This window comes from Lepidochelys olivacea (assembly GCF_965140295.1).
Source record: "Lepidochelys olivacea isolate rLepOli2 genome assembly, chromosome: 11".
Taxonomy (NCBI): domain Eukaryota; kingdom Metazoa; phylum Chordata; order Testudines; family Cheloniidae; genus Lepidochelys; species Lepidochelys olivacea.
This window is the reverse complement of record NC_140421.1, coordinates 57,631,846-57,648,857: the sequence shown is the minus strand read 5'-3', so window position 1 is coordinate 57,648,857 and position 17,012 is coordinate 57,631,846. Positions and strand designations below refer to the sequence as shown.

Here is a 17,012-nt window from a genome sequence, read left to right as displayed (position 1 = left end):
GTGCTGAAGTGGGAGCAGGGGCGGTTAAAGAGGGCAGCGAAGAAGGGAGGGGGAAGAAGGCTAGTTGCCCCTGCAAGCCAGAAATCCCAGTCAGCCCAGCCTTGCTGTCAGAGCAGAGCGTGCATTTGTGCTGGAGCAGTCACGTAAGGAGAGTAAGTACCCAGGAGAGAGGCATGGTTTGGGGAAGTTAAAAAGAGAGGAGAGGGTGAGCTTGTATTAGAGTTGTGGTCATCAGAGCGTGAAGGGTTAAAGATACAACTAGAGGGACGTTTCTGGGATGCTTTGAAGTTTGACCGTGTCACACTAAAGATACGCCAGTAGGGGGGAAAACCAGGAGAAAAGGTTCCAAATCGTGCAAATTAGCAATCCCAGTAAGCGCCCATTTAGAGGAGGTTGTAGGGGTGTTATGTTCACTGTGCAGGGGATGATCAGGGCGGGTGAAAGGTATGAAACAGCTCTGTCGCTGAACTGGATTAAAAGTGAGACCGTTCAAAACTAACACTAAATAAACTAATGTGTATGAAAAAGATGCCGCTAGACGGACATTCGCCCAGGCTCAGGTGGGACCCCCGTGTCAGGTTGAAGAGTGGACTGGGAGGCCCGACTCAACACCGTTCAGATTATCAATGTAAACGATCACTTAGAGCAGCTTCCGTTTGTATGGCGTGGGGGGCGGACGGGGAAGGGGGAATTCTGCCCAGGCCATTCACAAGGGCGACAGAGGTGGGAATGCAGGGAATGGGCTCCGGATACGAATATAATTCATTTCTGCTTTCTCCCTACGGAATAAGTGCTTTGACCTGGCCCCGTTTCGCCTCCGAGAGCAGAGCCTGCTGCTCCCAGCGAAGTCAGGGGGAGTTTTCACCTTAGACTCCAGTGGGAGAAGTTTCGGGCTGCGGGAGCCTGGGACTCCGCCTTGACCTTCTCGGTTACGTTTGTAAAGAATCAAAGAGCTGCAGCCACCGGCGCTTAGTTTCTGATCAGCGGAGAGAACAAGCGGGCGCCGCGGAAGGCTCCGCGCCGGGACATTTACAACTTGGGTGAAGGAGAGAAGCTGAATCCTAGCTCGGTCCAGCCAGCCGCACGACTGGGATGGGTTTCAGCAACACCAGCGCCCTCTAGCGCCCATCCACAAGGCGTTCCGACAGCAGAGACACTTAAATTAACCAGTCAAAAGAAAAGGAGTACTCGTGGCACCTTAGAGACTAACCAATTTATTTGAGCATAAGCTTTCGTGAGCTACAGCTCACTTCATCTGCATGCATCCGATGAAGTGAGCTGTAGCTCACGAAAGCTTATGCTCAAATAAATTGGTTAGTCTCTAAGGTGCCACAAGTACTCCTTTTCTTTTTGCGAATACAGACTAACACGGCTGTTACTCTGAAACCTGAAATTAACCAGTCACTTATTTCCCCCAAGAGCCAAATGCTGCAGCCCTACTCCACGGAAGTTCGGACTGAGTAAGGGGTGCAGGATTTGGTCCAGGTGCACTCTATGAACTGTAATAAAAAATACAGGGAATAATTCAGAACGGAACCTTGATTGCCTCTGGTTTAGTTCAGTTGTTGGCAGAAGGGACAGAGCTTGACGCCTGGTTCTAGATGGGTTACTGAGACAAGGTCCAGCCAAATCTATTCCCTTGTTTCCACAGGAAGCCCCCCACCCCATACCTCAAAGCCACCCTTTACCTCCTGAGTCTAAAGGAGGGCAAGTAGTGCTAACCCCTTCTGTCCAGCTGCCAGGGAGAACCAGTGGGGCATACCCTGCCTCCTAGTGTAGAGGGTTCAAACTGCACCTCCAAGCTGCAAGGAGGAGTTTATCATGGCCCTAGTGTAAGTGATTGCAACTTCTGCGACCTAAAGGGTCTTGCACTCATACCAGCTCTAAATCTGTTGTATTACAGTAGTATCAGATATTGAGAGATTTTTCCCTAAATAAATGCAATCAAAGTACAGGGCAGAGTTCAAAATACAGATTTTGCACACAAGAGAATTAGTTTGGGGGTTTTTTTAAGTTTATTGATATTTTATTACAGTGGTGCTTGAGGGCTAAATGAGAATGAGGCCCCACTGTGCAAGGCATTGTACAGACTGTAGCATGTAGTCCAGGTCCTAAGAAGCTTACAATGCAAGTGTAAAAGACAGAGTAAGGGAAAGGGGTATAACACGTTCACTCTGCTTGTATCAGGTTAATTCCAAGTGGCTGTTTTTATTAAATCTTTGGGTAGGATTTAGTTTGGATGGGGTTATTTTAAAAGGACAAAGGAAAGGAGGGGGAAAAGACAGGAGAGAAAAGGGTAGGAAGGAAAGAGTGGATGATGCAGGGCAGTTGGAGTGAGGAGGTGAAGAGACTGTGGGAGAGGTTAGGATCAGATAGCTAACCAGCGCCCTGGAGAACAACACCCAGAGTCCAAACTCTAGACATAAAGCTCAGTGACAACATGCTTATCAGAAAGCTCCATTTCTCTCCAGTTTCCTAAACTCATTTCTTAATTAATCAGACCCCTGGGTCAGGAATTTCCTGACACTTAATGACTAAGCCGGGAAATGTGAGGGTTGAGCACCTTTACACCAGCCAGTTATTAATTGCCACTAAATGCAGAGAACATAATTCCCATTAGAATTGTGACTGTAATACATGTAGAAGATAGAAAATAGAGCCTTGTACTTTGCTCCATGCAGAAGTCATAAAATATACTAATTTAGAGCCAGATGCAATTCCCCTCTGAAGTTTCCACAGACTGCAGTGGGAGTTGAATCAGACCCTCACTCAGCCGACAACCCCTTTCTATGTCATCACACATGCAAATGTTATTTCAATGAGAAATCCTATCAGATATAAAAGCTTCTTTACATTTATAATATAAAAATGCTGAAGGCTGGGAGAAAGATGGTGACAATATGCATCCCAAGTTGCAATGGTGTTGGGCATGGGGGAACGTTCTCTTTCCTTTTGTGAGAAGCTCCAATAGCTCGTGTTTGTGCTGTGATAGAGAATACAGGATGCTGCTTTCCCCTGACCCAGGCAAACAGGTCACAATTTCAATCTAGCAGTCAGTAGAGAGTCATTGTTTAGTATTATGAGCAGATGACTGGGAACCAGGAGCTCCTTACATGGCACTCCTGGTGTCAGCTTAGATAATAGAAAGTATCACAGATAATTTATTTTACAAATAAAACAAAATGAAAAGTTAGCTACTCACTGTTTCCAATTAGGAACATGTTCCTTTATTGCACGTTCTTTTAAGATAGATATTTAGTATTTAGCCCTGGTCTACACTATGGGGTTAGATCGAATTTAGCCACCTTAGGTCAATTTTTAAATGGATGCATCCACACAACCAACCCCGTTCCGTCAACTTAAAGGGCTCTTAAAATCAACTTCTGTACTAAAATCAACCTTGCTGGGTCGAATTTGGGGTAGTGCGGATGCAAATCAACGGTATTGGCTTCCGCGAGCTATCCCAGAGTGCTCCAATGTGACCACTCTGGACAGGACTTTGAACTCCAATGCACTAGCCTGGTACACAGGAAAAGCCCCGGGAACTTTTGAATTTCATTTCCTGTTTGGTCAGTGTGACGAGCTCAGCAGCACAGGTGACCATGCAGTCCCCCTAGAATCACAAATGAGCTCCAGCATGGACCGAAAGGGAGACACTGGATCTGATTGCTGTATGGGGAGAAGCATCTGTGCATGCAGAACTCTGAGCAAAAAGAAGAAATGCCAATATATTTGTCAAAATCTCACAGGGCATGATGACGAGAGGCTACAACAGGGACACACAGCAGTGCTGCATGAAAGTTAAGGAGCTCAGGCAAGCCTACCAAAAGACAAAGGAGGCAAACGGGCACTCCGGTCAGACTCCCATACATGCCGCTTCTATGATCAGCTGCATGGCCATCTAGTGGGGAGGACCCTACCACTGCCTCACCACTGTCCATGGACACCTGCAAGGGGGGAGTCACACGCAACACGGAGGAGGATTTTGTGGATGAGGAAGAGGAGGAGAAGAATGCGCTGCAGGCAAGTGGTGAATCCGTTCTCCCCGGCAGCCAGGACCTTTTCATCACCCTGGACCCAATACCGTCCAAAGGCGGGATCCCCGACCCTGAAGCCAGAGAAGGCAGCTCTGGTGAGTGCACATTTGTAACTACAGTACAGGGTTTAAAAGCAATAGTGTTTAATGTTTGATTTGCCCTGAAGAATTGGGATGCATTCATGGCCAGTACAGCTACTGGAAAAGTCTGTTCACATGTCTGGGAATGGTGCAGGAATCCTTCCAGGACGTCTCCATCAAGCTCTCCTGGAGTTACTCTGAAAGCCTTAGCAGAAGGTTTCTGGGAAGGGCTGCCTTATTTCGTCCTCCATGGTTCACTTTACCATGGCAAGCCAGTAGCAAGTATTCTGGAATCATTGCAGCACAAAGCATGGCACCAAATGGTCCTGGGTTTTGGTCACATTCAAGCAACATTCAGTCTATATCTTTCTGTGTTAGCCTCAGGAGAGTAATAGCATTCATGGTCACCTGGTTGAAATAGGGGAATTTTTGTAAGGGAACAGTAAAAGGACCCCATTCATGCTGGGCTGTTTGCACTTGGCTAAAAGGGATCATCATCCTGGAGAATAGCTTCGAGGCAGGGGGAGGGGTGAAGGGATCATCCCAGAGAATAGCCACACAGTGGGGTGGGGGGAGGTGGGTGCTGCACATCCACCTGAAAACAGCAGCCCCTCCTTTTAAATGTGAAGCCCAACCCATTGCTTGCTATGGGAAAAGATGGCGCTGCAGTTTGAAACCATTCCCACATATTATGCGTAATAAGCCAACCCCGCGTACCCTGTGCCTTACCATGGCTGCCTGGAAATCAAATTCTGTTGCCCAGCTGTGTGTGATGTGTCACCATACCGGCAAGTACTCAATATAAAAGGCAAAATGCGACCTTTTACCTAAAGCACATGTGCTGTCTTCTGTGAATTGCTTGATTCACTGTGAAAGAGTATCCTTTTTGTTCTCAGAAATGTATCTTAAAGTTTACTCTCCCTTTTTATCTCTCCCCCCAGGTGCAAAAGTTTCTATGCTCCCCCTATCATCTCCGTCCCGGAGGTTATCACAGATTAGAAGGTGGGGTGGGGGGGGAACCACACTCACGATGACATGTTTTCTGAGCTCATGCAGTCCTCCCACACTGATAGGGCACAGCTTAATGCATGGAGACATTCAGTGTTAGAGGCCAGGAAAGCATTAAGTGAGCGTGAAGAGCGGAGGCTAAGGGGGGAGCAAATGGACATGAAGAAGTGTCTGGTGGAGCTGCAGGAAAGCGAACAGGAGCACAAAGCCCCGTTGCATCCATTGTATAACTGCCTGACCTTCTCCTCAAGTTCCATATCCTCCTCACTCAGACACCCAAGAATGCGGGAAAGGAGGAGTGGGGAGGCTCCGGACACCCAGCCACTGCACTCCAGAGGATGGCCCAAGCAACAGAAGGCTGTCATTCAAACAGTTTGATTTGTAGTGTGGCTACAAAAAGCCATGTGGCCTTGTCCTTCCCTCCCTCCCCCCTGCCCCCCGCCAAACCTGGTCTACCTTGTCAGTTGTTATCTCACTTTTTTTTTTCAATTAATAAATAAAGAATCCATGGTTTCAAAACAATAGTTACTTTATTTCGAAGGGGAAAGGGAGGGAGGGTGGTTTGGTTAGAGGAAATTAAAAATCAACCAAGGGGGATGGGTTTGCATCAAGGAGAAACACATACAACGGTCACACCGTAGCCTGGCCAGTCATAAAACTGGCTTTCAAAGCCTCTCTGATGCGCAGCACAACTAGCTGTGCTCTTCTAATCGCCCTAGTGTCTGACTGCTCGAAATCGGATGCCAGATGATTTGCCTCAACCTCCCACCCCGCCATAAACGTCTCCCCCTTGTTCTCACAAATATTATGGAGCACACTGCAAGCAGCAATAACAATGGGAACATTGGTTGCACTGAGGTCTGACCTAGTCAGCAAACAGCGCCAGCGAGCTTTTAAACGTCCAAAGGCACATTCTACCATCGTTCTACACTTGCTCAGCCTATAGTTGAACTGCTCCTTACTACTGTCCAGGCTGCCTGTGTAAGGCTTCATGAGCCATGGGAGCAAGGGGTAGGCAGGGTCCCCAAGAATAACTATTGGCATTTCAACATCCCCAATGGTAATTTTGTAGTCTGAGAAGTAACTCCCTTCTTGCAGCTGCTTGAACAGCCCGGAGTTCCTAAATATGTGAGCATCATGCACCTTTCCCAGCCGTCCCACGTTGATGTTGGTGAAACATCCCTTGTGATCCACCAGTGCTTGCAGCACCATTGAGAAGTACCCCTTGTGGTTTATGTACTGGTTGGCAAGGCGGTCCGGTGCCAAGATGGGGATATGCATTCCATCTATTGCCCCACCACAGTTAGGGAACCCCATTGCAGCAAAGCCATCCACTATGACCTGTATATTTCCTAGAGTCATTACCCTTGATAATAGAACGTCAATGATTGCATTGGCTACTTCGATTACAGCAGTCCCCACAGTAGACTTGCCCACTCCAAATTGATTCCCGACTGACTGGTAGCAGTCAGGCATTGCAAGCTTCCACAGGACTATCACCACTCGCTTCTCAACTGTCAGGGCAGCTCTCATCTTGGTATTCCTGTGCTTCAGGGTGGAGGAAAGCAACTCTTTTCCAGAGTTCCAGGAAAGTGGTCTTACACATGCAAAAGTTTTGCAGCCACTGTGACTCATCCCATACCTGCAACACTATGCGGTCCCACCAGTCTGTGCTTGTTTGCCTGGCCCAGAATCAGCATTCCACTGTATCAACCAGCCTCACTGCCGCCATGATGTCCCAATTGCTACAGCCAGTGCTTTCAGGAATGTCTCTGTCCATGTACTCATCAAAATCCTCCTCATGCTGGCGTCTCTTCGCCCCGTTCTGCATATACTCCAGGATAATGCACAAGGTGTTTACAATGCTCACAACAACAGCGGTGACGGTGAGCTGAGCGGGCTCCATGCATCTGCAGGAGAGCAGAGTTGCAGCAAAAGTGGTGGATGATAATGGTTAGCAGTCCTACTGCACTGTCTGCTGACGGCAGCACCCAGGACACAACAGCTGCGGTGACAGTGAGCTGAGCTGATCGGGCTCAATGCTTGCCGCCGTGGTATGGTGTCTGCACGGAAAAAAGGCACAAAACGTTGTCTGCTGTTGCTTTCACAGGGGGAGGGGCGACTGACGACATGTACCCAAAACCACCCACAACAATGTTTTTGCCCCATCAGGCATTGGGTGCTTAACCTAGAATTCCAATGGGCGGCGGAGACTGCAGGAACTGTGGGATAGCTACCCACAGTGCACCATTCCATAAGTTGATGCTAGCCATGGTAGTGAGGACACACTCCGCCGACTTAATGCGCTTAGTGTGAACATACGCAATCGACTGTATAAAGTAGATTTCTAAAAACCAACTTCTATAAAATCGATCTAATTTTGTAGTGTAGACATACCCTTACTTTAGAACAAAAAGGATAGTCAGTTCACAACTTCCAGTTGCCATGCTTTTCTGGAACTTGATCTCTAGGTCATTTATTGTATTTCAAGCCTCTTCCACCACTAAAGGATATTAATATTGTTATGCCGGAAGGTGTTGCCAGCTACTAACAAGCAGGTCTCTGAGCAATAAACAACACAAACTTTGTCAAAGCTGATTCTAACTACTTTAATTCAGATGAAATGGAAGGAGTGATTAAATGCCTCCTTATATAATAACTGGAAACAATAGGAAACCACTGCCCAAGTCAATGGGATGCAAGGTGAAGTTAAACCATGTGGGCTGAGGAGTTATGCTATGCTACTTGATTGCAAGTACAGGAGCTAGGAGATTTACTGGTTACAGCTAAATGATAGAACCAGTAGTGAACATGGCCCTGGAAAGAAGATAAGAGCCAGAACTTTTTTGGGCACAGTACTCTGAAGGGTCAGAGTAGGATTTCCAAACAAGAAAACTACCTATTTGTTTCTTATGTCTAAGGGACCAGGACATGGTTTATATTCTCTATAAAGATAACACCAAACAACTGATTATCAATTTCTCCTCCTAATAGAAACAACCCAGCAAGGCCCCAAACGTTGGCTAATGACTCCAGCCAAAAGGAACAATACATTTATAGGAGACTTACATTTCACAGACAATACTCATTTTTGTATATTGTGTTATGCACAGATTTGCAAACACAGAGGCACACACAAAGAAGGGGCATGGATAGAGCCATCATTAGCATTGCCACTAATCTACAGTTTTTCCACGATCACTACGTCAGTGGATGAATCCCACTTCCCATGCCATGACACTATATAACAATTAAGTTACCACCATATTGTGATATTGCATTGCAATGTTAGTCTAGCAGGACACAAAGGTAATAAGCTGGCCCCATTGTCTAAACAATTATCCTTACATGCAGCCCATATGTATGAATCCAGTTTAATTAGTAGATTATCTGCTCAAAGCTATATGGTCACCCTCAATAACAATGGCATGTAAAGAAAAAATAGCATTCCATTTTAGTGCTGCTGCACTATCATTTGTTTTCATCGTAAGTATTTTGTCATCAAGGGTCATTGGGTGACTGATAGAAGACTGTACTAAAACTGAAGTAGAAACACCCATTGCTCTCAGAAGGAGCTGTTGGGTGCTGAACTCTTTTGAAAAGTCTGACCCATATAAGGGTATCAGGTTTCAAACAAGCTAGGGAATTCATTCAAACTAAGAAGGGGCGCTGAGAGACCAAATCTACCTCTTGCGTTTTGAACTGCATGTGTGAACAGAACACAAGTCTGCATAATTTTTTTTTTAATTGCATCCCTTTACTTCCTGGATCCTTGAAACAAGGTCAGAATCTTAGCTTGTGTAAGTTAGCCAGTTTAAAAAACAGCTGAGAATCCATCCCCACAGATGGCAGGACCATACATCTACATTGGAATTTAGTTTCCATAATCAAGTACTGGTACTTTCATATTTAGACATTCACCATAAAAGAATAATTTTAAGGTAATGCCCCCTAAAATGAAAAGTGTTCTGCTGTCAGGATGGTGCCCCTATGGTGATTGATTGAGTGATAAAAGCAGACAAGAAGCTCTCTTATGGCACTGCTAGAGCATTTATTTTTCTACATGGGGGAAGATCACATAGCGTATTCTTCAAGTACAGATTTGCCATCGGTGTTAATGCATAGCTCACTTTAGTGTTGACTAGAGTTATACAAGTGCATCTATGAGAGAAGAGGTTCTTATCTATGTAATTCTTATGGTAATAGAGCACTGGTTATTGTGTTTTCTCTGTCTTTGTAATATGATGCATATGAAAATGTTTTTAAAAGGATATTTAAAGATTTTCATACAAACAGTCACTTTATTGTATCAGGCAAGCAATAAACTTTCAGTACCTAGGATATCTTGCAAAAAAGTTATACCCTTGACATTTTGTCTAAACATTGATCTAATTCCCAATAGTGAAAAAACCACTGCAAGTTTTGAGTCAATCTTTAAAAGTAAATATAGACAAAGGTCATGATTTAATATACTTAAATCCTGTACTACCCCATTTTCTTAAATTATAGTCAATGCTTGCCAAGTTGTTTGGTGGGAACATTTAACGTATTGGTAACTTGCTAAGTTTCCTAGTTTTGGAGAAAAAGCTCACTTGAATGATAGTTCTGGAAAGTTTTGTTATGGATCCTTTTAGTTATAAAATTTTTATTGTCCTCTAAGTTTTCCCACAAAGGTATTTTATCTTGATCCCACTGAAGTAAACTGTAGAACTTGTATGTTCAGAACCAGACTCTGGGATGTGCAATTTTGAAAAAGCAATCCATACACTCCAATTATGGTCTGATACTGCCAATTCTTATTCACAAAGTACTCCTTGACAATGGTATTGTTTTCATAATTAAGTGCTACTCATGTGAGTAAGTGAGCAGAATCAAGCACTCAGCTGGAACATGCTTGATATGTTACTGTAATATAAAAACTGTAATGCTCAGAATCAGGACACCATTATACTAATCACTGTACAGACTTCAGCCTGAATCCTTGAAACAGGAATATGCAGGTGTATCCTTTGCCCACATGGAACCACATTGGAATCATATGACTCCATAGATTTATTACACACAACCACCTATTGTTAAAAAGAATATTAAGATTGCAAAGTCAAGCACTCAAGATCTCAGAAATGCCATAATTAAGATTACACCATAATACATATATTAAAAAGGCTGAATTAAGACACCGTCTGCCACAGACCCTAATGAGCTCCCCTTCCGAAACAAGGGGGATTCCCAGGGATGTGCTCCCAGACCTTGAACAGAGTCCAGCCACTTTCCTCAGGCACACTCTCAGGGCACACACTTATTGGCACCTCTTTCCCAAGTGTTGGAACCTGCTGTCCACCCACTTAGCCCCTCTGGGTGCAGCTCTGACCCTTCAGACACCCCAGTACTTAGACACATCCCTCTCTCAGAACTCTCCCAGCACAGCAGTTGTGAAGCAGTCCATAGACTGAACAGAGTGTGGGTGGCTATCAACTTTATGCTTTTGAGATAAAGCACTGGAGAGTACAGACCATACAAAACAATGAGACATCCTAAACGCAGTGTCCCTCACAAGCTCATGCTTCTTTGGTGATGATAATCACCGGTGTTCCATCAGACAGGCAGGGTCCTCTGCCCCCTTGCCTTCCCTGCCTCTGCAGCAGCCTCACTCATCCCCCCACCCCCATAGCTCTCCCTTTATAGATTTCTGCTGGGGTCATCTGCTTCCTTTGTTCTGCCTTTTGATAATTATCCATTACTCCCAACCCTTCCCCAACTTCACACAAAAGGGGAGGGTGTTTTCTTCCAGATAGAGAAAGACTATTGTCCAAGCATGTTCCATTTTGAATAGATGGATTGTTAAGTGCTGATCATTCACCATAGTCTCTGGCCAAGTAGAGACATGACAACCCTGTAGCACCTTAGAGACTAACCAATTTATTTGAGCATAAGCTTTCGTGAGCTACAGCTCACTTCATTGGATGCATACTGTGGAAAGTGTAGAAGATCTTTTTATACACATAAAGCATGAAAAAATACCTCCTCCCACCCCACTCTCCTGCTGGTAATAGCTTATCCAAAGTGATCACTCTCCTTACAATGTGTATGAAAAGCAGCATCACTTGCCCCATAACCTCAGCCGTGCGGAACACAATGCCATCCACAGCCTCAGAAACAACTCAGACATCATAATAAAAAAGGCTCACAAACGAGGTGCTGTTGTCATCATGAATAGGTCGGAATATGAACAAGAGGCTGCTCGGCAGCTCTCCAACACCACTTTCTACAAGCCATTACCCTCTGATCCCACTGAGAGTTACCAAAAGAAACTACAGCAATTGCTCAAGAAACTCCCTGAAAAAGCACAAGATCTCTCACAAATCTTGGGAGACAGGCCAGTCCTTGCCTACAGACAGCCCCCCAACCTGAAGCAAATACTCACCAGCAACCACATACCACACAACAGAACCACGAACCCAGGAACCTAACCTTGCAACAAAGCCCATTGCCAACTGTGCCCACATATCTATTCAGGGGACACCATCACAGGGCCTAATAACATCAGCCACACTATCAGAGGCTTGTTCACCTGCACATCCACCAATGTGATATATGCCATCATGTGCCAGCAATGCCCCTCTGCCACGTACATTGGTCAAACTGGACAGTCTCTACGTAAAAGAATAAATGAACACAAATCGGATTTCAAGAATTATAACATTCATAAACCAGTCGGAGAACACTTCAACCTCTCTGGTCACGCGATTACAGATATGAAAGTTGCGATATTACAACAAAAAAAACTTCAAATCCAGACTCCAGCGAGAAACTGTTGAATTGGAATTCATTTGCAAATTGGATACAATTAACTTAGGCTTGAATAGAGACTGGGAGTAGCTAAGTCATTATGCAAGGTAACCTATTTCCCCTTGTTTTTTCCTACCCCTCCCCCCCCCCCAGACGTTCTTGTTAAACCCTGGATTTGTGCTGGAAATGGCCCACCTTGATTATCATACACATTGTAAGGAGAGTGGTCACTTTAGATAAGCTATCACCAGCAGGAGAGTGGGGTGGGAGGAGGTATTTTTTCATGCTTTATGTGTATAAAAAGATCTTCTACACTTTCCACAGTATGCATCCGATGAAGTGAGCTGTAGCTCACAAAAGCTTATGCTCAAATAAATTGGTTAGTCTCTAAGGTGCCACAAGTACTCCTTTTCTTTTTGCGAATACAGACTAACACGGCTGTTACTCTGAAACATGACAACCCTGCTAACTCAAGGGGGATCCACATACATATAGTGACAGTAGTTTCATGGTGCAATTTCATAAAATCATCCAGAAGTGGTAGAGACAAACCACTCCACTTAGTCACAGTCTAATGACAGGATCACATACTGTTTCCTCCCCTCACAGGACCCCTATCTCATTTAGCATACAGAATGGACCTGCTCTGGGAATGAATTAGAGCCACTAGTGATGGAGTCTGTCTCTAGAAGCCTGGCTTCTCCTGTTTCCATCCCCAACTCAGTCCCATTCTCCTTGCCCACTCAGATGCAGCATGTCACTCTAGTCCCATGCTCTTCACACCCTATCTTCCAGTCCCAGTTTCTGCCCTCCGCCCCCACCCAGTTCTTGTCCCAAATCTACTTCCATCTCTGTGCCTCCCAAGTCTGGCTCTTATCCCCATTGGCTTTGAATCAGGCAGCTTCTTCCTCCATGCTCCCTGGACCTAGTAGGAGGGCCACTGAGACCACAGGAAAGTCAGAATCCCCACTCTCAGCTCTGGTGCAGAGACCTAGGCACAGATCCTAACTAGCATGCAACAGCCCAGAGTTGCAAGTACAGGGAAAACCCTGCCCATAGCCAGGCTGGAGCATTCCCAGAATGGAGGAAGTCTTCAGGGAAAGTTAGCTACTAAAATCTAAGTCTCCAGTGATCATGTGCAAACTGATTTTTTCAAAAGCTTACAACTAGGCCAAATTTGGGACCATTTTCACAGGAATAGCAAGAGACATCCCTGATGCAAACATCAACCCTCTGCCAAATGTGAAGTCCCTTGTCCAAGTCATGGGGGTGTTAGAGCCCTTCAAAGAGGAGGTCACCAGATTTTTTTTTTGAAGTGGGTAAAACATTTTTCTGCTATCCCCATTATTAGAAGTTGATGAATAGTTTTGATTAAAAGTTTTCTATAAACATTCAGCCTGAACTATACACCTAGTATATAATATTTCACCCCAAATGGAACAGGGTCTTAGAATGAAGTGTCAGGCAACCTTAGTAATAGGTGGTGCTACCATCCCCACCCCATACTTTTCTATTTACACTAATAAGTAAAACTTCCTTATCTGCTCCCAGCTTCCTCCTCAGTCTAGTTATTTAAGTGTTGGTTGATTGCTTGTAGGCATCACAAAACAAAAGGCCTTGAGAAGGGATTTGGAGAAGACAATACTAGTAGCCTTTTATCAGGTCCAGGTGCTCATTAGTAAGTTAACTAACTACTACCTACATGGACTGTTAAGCCCAAATCCAAAGTATTTAGATTCCTAACTTCCACTGATGTTGAATAACTAAATACCTTTATGGATCAGGCCTTAATTGCTTACAGGTGGACCTTGATTTCACTAAAAGGTACTGGCCAGCCACCATCTGTCACTTTCCTTGGCAGCTACATATATTTCAGGTTTCATGCCAGGTGTCTTGGATCTGCCCCAGTAATGAGTCTAAAAGCAGTGCAATCCTTATCCCAGTGTAAATGGTGACCCTCCCATTGAATGAGTCTATCCAGTAACTGAGATTTACATGTCTACATGGTCCCCACACACACACTTAGGTGAAAACCTTTTTGAACATTTGGGCCATTGTGGGCTGTTCAGCTCCCAAGATAGCAGCATTACTATTAAATGGTGTCTTCTGACCATCAGGAATTCCTTTTACTGGGAATTAAAGATGGACCAGTGGGTGTCCCAACGAAGAGGATTCTACTGTATTGCACTAAACTTTGTCACTAATAATACTTTAAGATTTGTCATTAGTAACTACAACAACATTTGCTTTTTTGAGTATGTTTAAACAAAGTCTAGAAAACAGAACGCTCCATAGCAGAGTAGGCTATATCCAGGAATACAGATAACATCAGAGGGAGTTCTGTGGGTGTTAAGGGCACAGTATCTGCCTATTAACTGATAGTCACTGTGGTGTCTAGACTGACAGCACTGTCAACTCTCAGAGGTGTTTTATTAATGCCCACATACATTCAGATGCAGACAAATTTATCACAAGCCACATGCTGCCGGAAGCACTGACAGCATATGCACAATAGACAATGACCCCAGGAAAGATTTTTGCTCAGCCAGAATTCCTTCTGGGAGCTCTCAGGCATTGCACACCAGTTTCCCCTGTACAACATCCTTTAAAAGTGCACAGCGTACTTCCCTCTTCTTGCCCAGTATATCTATGCTACACAATGAAGTGGGGGTGGAGCGATGCCCCTTCCCTTACCATATCCTGCCCCTTTTCAGGCACCAAGCATCCCAACGGGCACAAGGAAGGGTCAGGCCTATGCTTTCCATCAGAATTCTGGAGAGCTCCTGAACAGAAGTACAAGGGTAAGGGAACTCCTTGCAGTCTCGCCTTGTGAGCCAGTACTGAGGCTGGCCAGATTCTGGCCATGTCTTCTAAAACTGAGTGTGAGCCTATGTCTTTAGGCAGATGGAAGCCACTTATGAATTTTATTGGAAATACATTTTAAGAGGTGTGCAAAATGTTCACACCTAATTGTTTCTCACAGATGCACATTGAGCCCACATTCCCTAATCCCTCACAGAAGGCATCCTAGGGACAGAATTTTAAAAAAGTCATAATTGCGATCAGAACATGAAATCCCCAAAACAATTTAACCTCCCCTGGTGTTAATTGTACAAGAGAGGAGGGATTATAAAGAGATTTAAGAGAATTGCCTGCAAGGATTTAATAACTTTGATTTTAAAGCTCTTGTTTTTTTAATGGCTGGGGAAGAAGAGATTGTTAGAATAGGCGAAAAGTAAGGCTAAGGTCTTGTCTAAACTACACTTATTTTCCAAAAATGTCACACCACTCATGCAGTTTCACTGGTGGTAGCCACTGCAGAAGTGCTAATTTAAACAAGGTGTCAGCATTTTTACCACTGTTATCTAGATCATTTCTGAGTAGGACTGCCTGTCATGGCAGTTAAAATACCGGTGTGCAGTCTATACTAACACTCCCACTATTGCTACTGCTGGAACTATACCAAGTGAGAAATTTTAGCTATAAAAAACTAGAATAGACTCTCTCTAAATCCAAGGGAAAACAGAAAATTACAGCTTCCCTGAGAAGGTTTAATTTACGATGCCCATTTTCCTCTCCTTACTTACATGTTTGGGGCGAGTCCTATTTTTATGCAATTTCACCCTCTCCCCATTATATTAGTCTTGTGCATACATTCAAACTCACTGGCCAAATTTAGACAGATTGAGGTGTAAGGACTATATACACTCTACATGATCTGTAGTTCTCAGTCCCAATGACAGAAATCCCATTCTGGTGTGTGTTCTACATGTGGAACATCCATTGAGCAGTTTCTGTGCAGCTTGAGAACAATATCAGGCTCTTTAAAGTTCTGTGAAGACCTCAGACACCTCCAGGGCAAAATCTGCATAAGATAATTATACCCTGTGAGCCACTACAACTGGATGACAGGTCAAATCTAGTTTAAATTATATATCACCACATTCCTCCAAATATCTTGATGTAGGTGAAAGGCAAGAGCTAAAACTATTACGAAGCTTTCTGCAACAAGAGCTAGAGACTGTATTCTGTAAACTACAGGGAAAATAGCAGGAGATGAGCTATAAATATGGCAAAAATAAAATTCCTCTTACCCCTCCACACACACACACACTTCAATGATCTAACAAAACTTTATTCTAACTAAGAGATTAATATGGGGGGGGGAAGCGCTGATGTTACCTAAAACCCCTCAGAGTTTAAAAAAAAAAATCACCCTTCTCCCACCTGATTGAGGCTAAGGGGTATGCTTATGATTTTAATCCTGGTCCTTGGTAATCAGTAATGATGGATAAGGAACTACAGAAACAATTTAAGCGGGGATAATGATACTGACCTCCTTTGTAAAGCTCTTTGAGATCTATGGCTGAAAAGTGCTATATAAGAGCTAGGTACTATTTTTATTATTTATTTGATCAAAACCCATTTAATAGGATATTTTTAGTGTTTGCTGGACTGCTATTTTAAAGGTGGATACTGAAAAAGAGAAACACAAATCTAAAGCCAGATATCCCGTTCTTAGCTTGCAAAATGTGCTATTTTCACCTCTACAATTGGAATTTCATGGTTGTAATTTCTCCTCTTCAGCATGAAATTCTACATTCATTTTAGCACATTGGCATGAAAAGTAGGTCACAGTCCATACAACATTCCACAGGTTGACTGTGCGTTGTGTGAAGAAGTACTCCCTTTTGTTTGTTTTAAACCTGCTGCCTATTACTTTCATTTGGTGGCCCCTAGTTTTTATGTTATGAAAAGGAGTAAATAACATTTCCTTATTTACTTTCTCCACACCAGTCATGATTTCTTCCCCCCTCCCCCCCCCGTCATCTCTTTTCCAAGTTGAGAAGTCCCAATCTTATTAATCTCTCCTCATACAGAAGCTGTTCCATACCCCTAATAATTTTTGTTGCCCTCTTCTGAATCTTTTCCAATTCCAAGGGGATAGAAATGGAATAATTTATTTTTAATATATATACTAAGCACTAAACAAGAAAAAATATCAGGGCCACAATAAATTGCATTGGTTCTTAGCATTTATGTGGCATTTTACTTCTTCAAAGCACTTTACAAACATTGGAAAAAATCCTGCAAGGTG

The 17,012-nt window shown here is 44.0% G+C and overlaps 1 long non-coding RNA gene across 1 annotated transcript; it reads left to right on the top strand.

Moving 5' to 3' along the window:
- Positions 1 to 9: 9 nt before the first annotated feature.
- On the top strand, positions 10 to 5,490 carry LOC311528714. The gene is made up of 3 exons (XR_014713675.1): positions 10 to 152; positions 3,750 to 4,132; positions 5,059 to 5,490. It is a non-coding gene; the product is annotated as an uncharacterized lncRNA (long non-coding RNA).
- Positions 5,491 to 17,012: the final 11,522 nt, after the last annotated feature.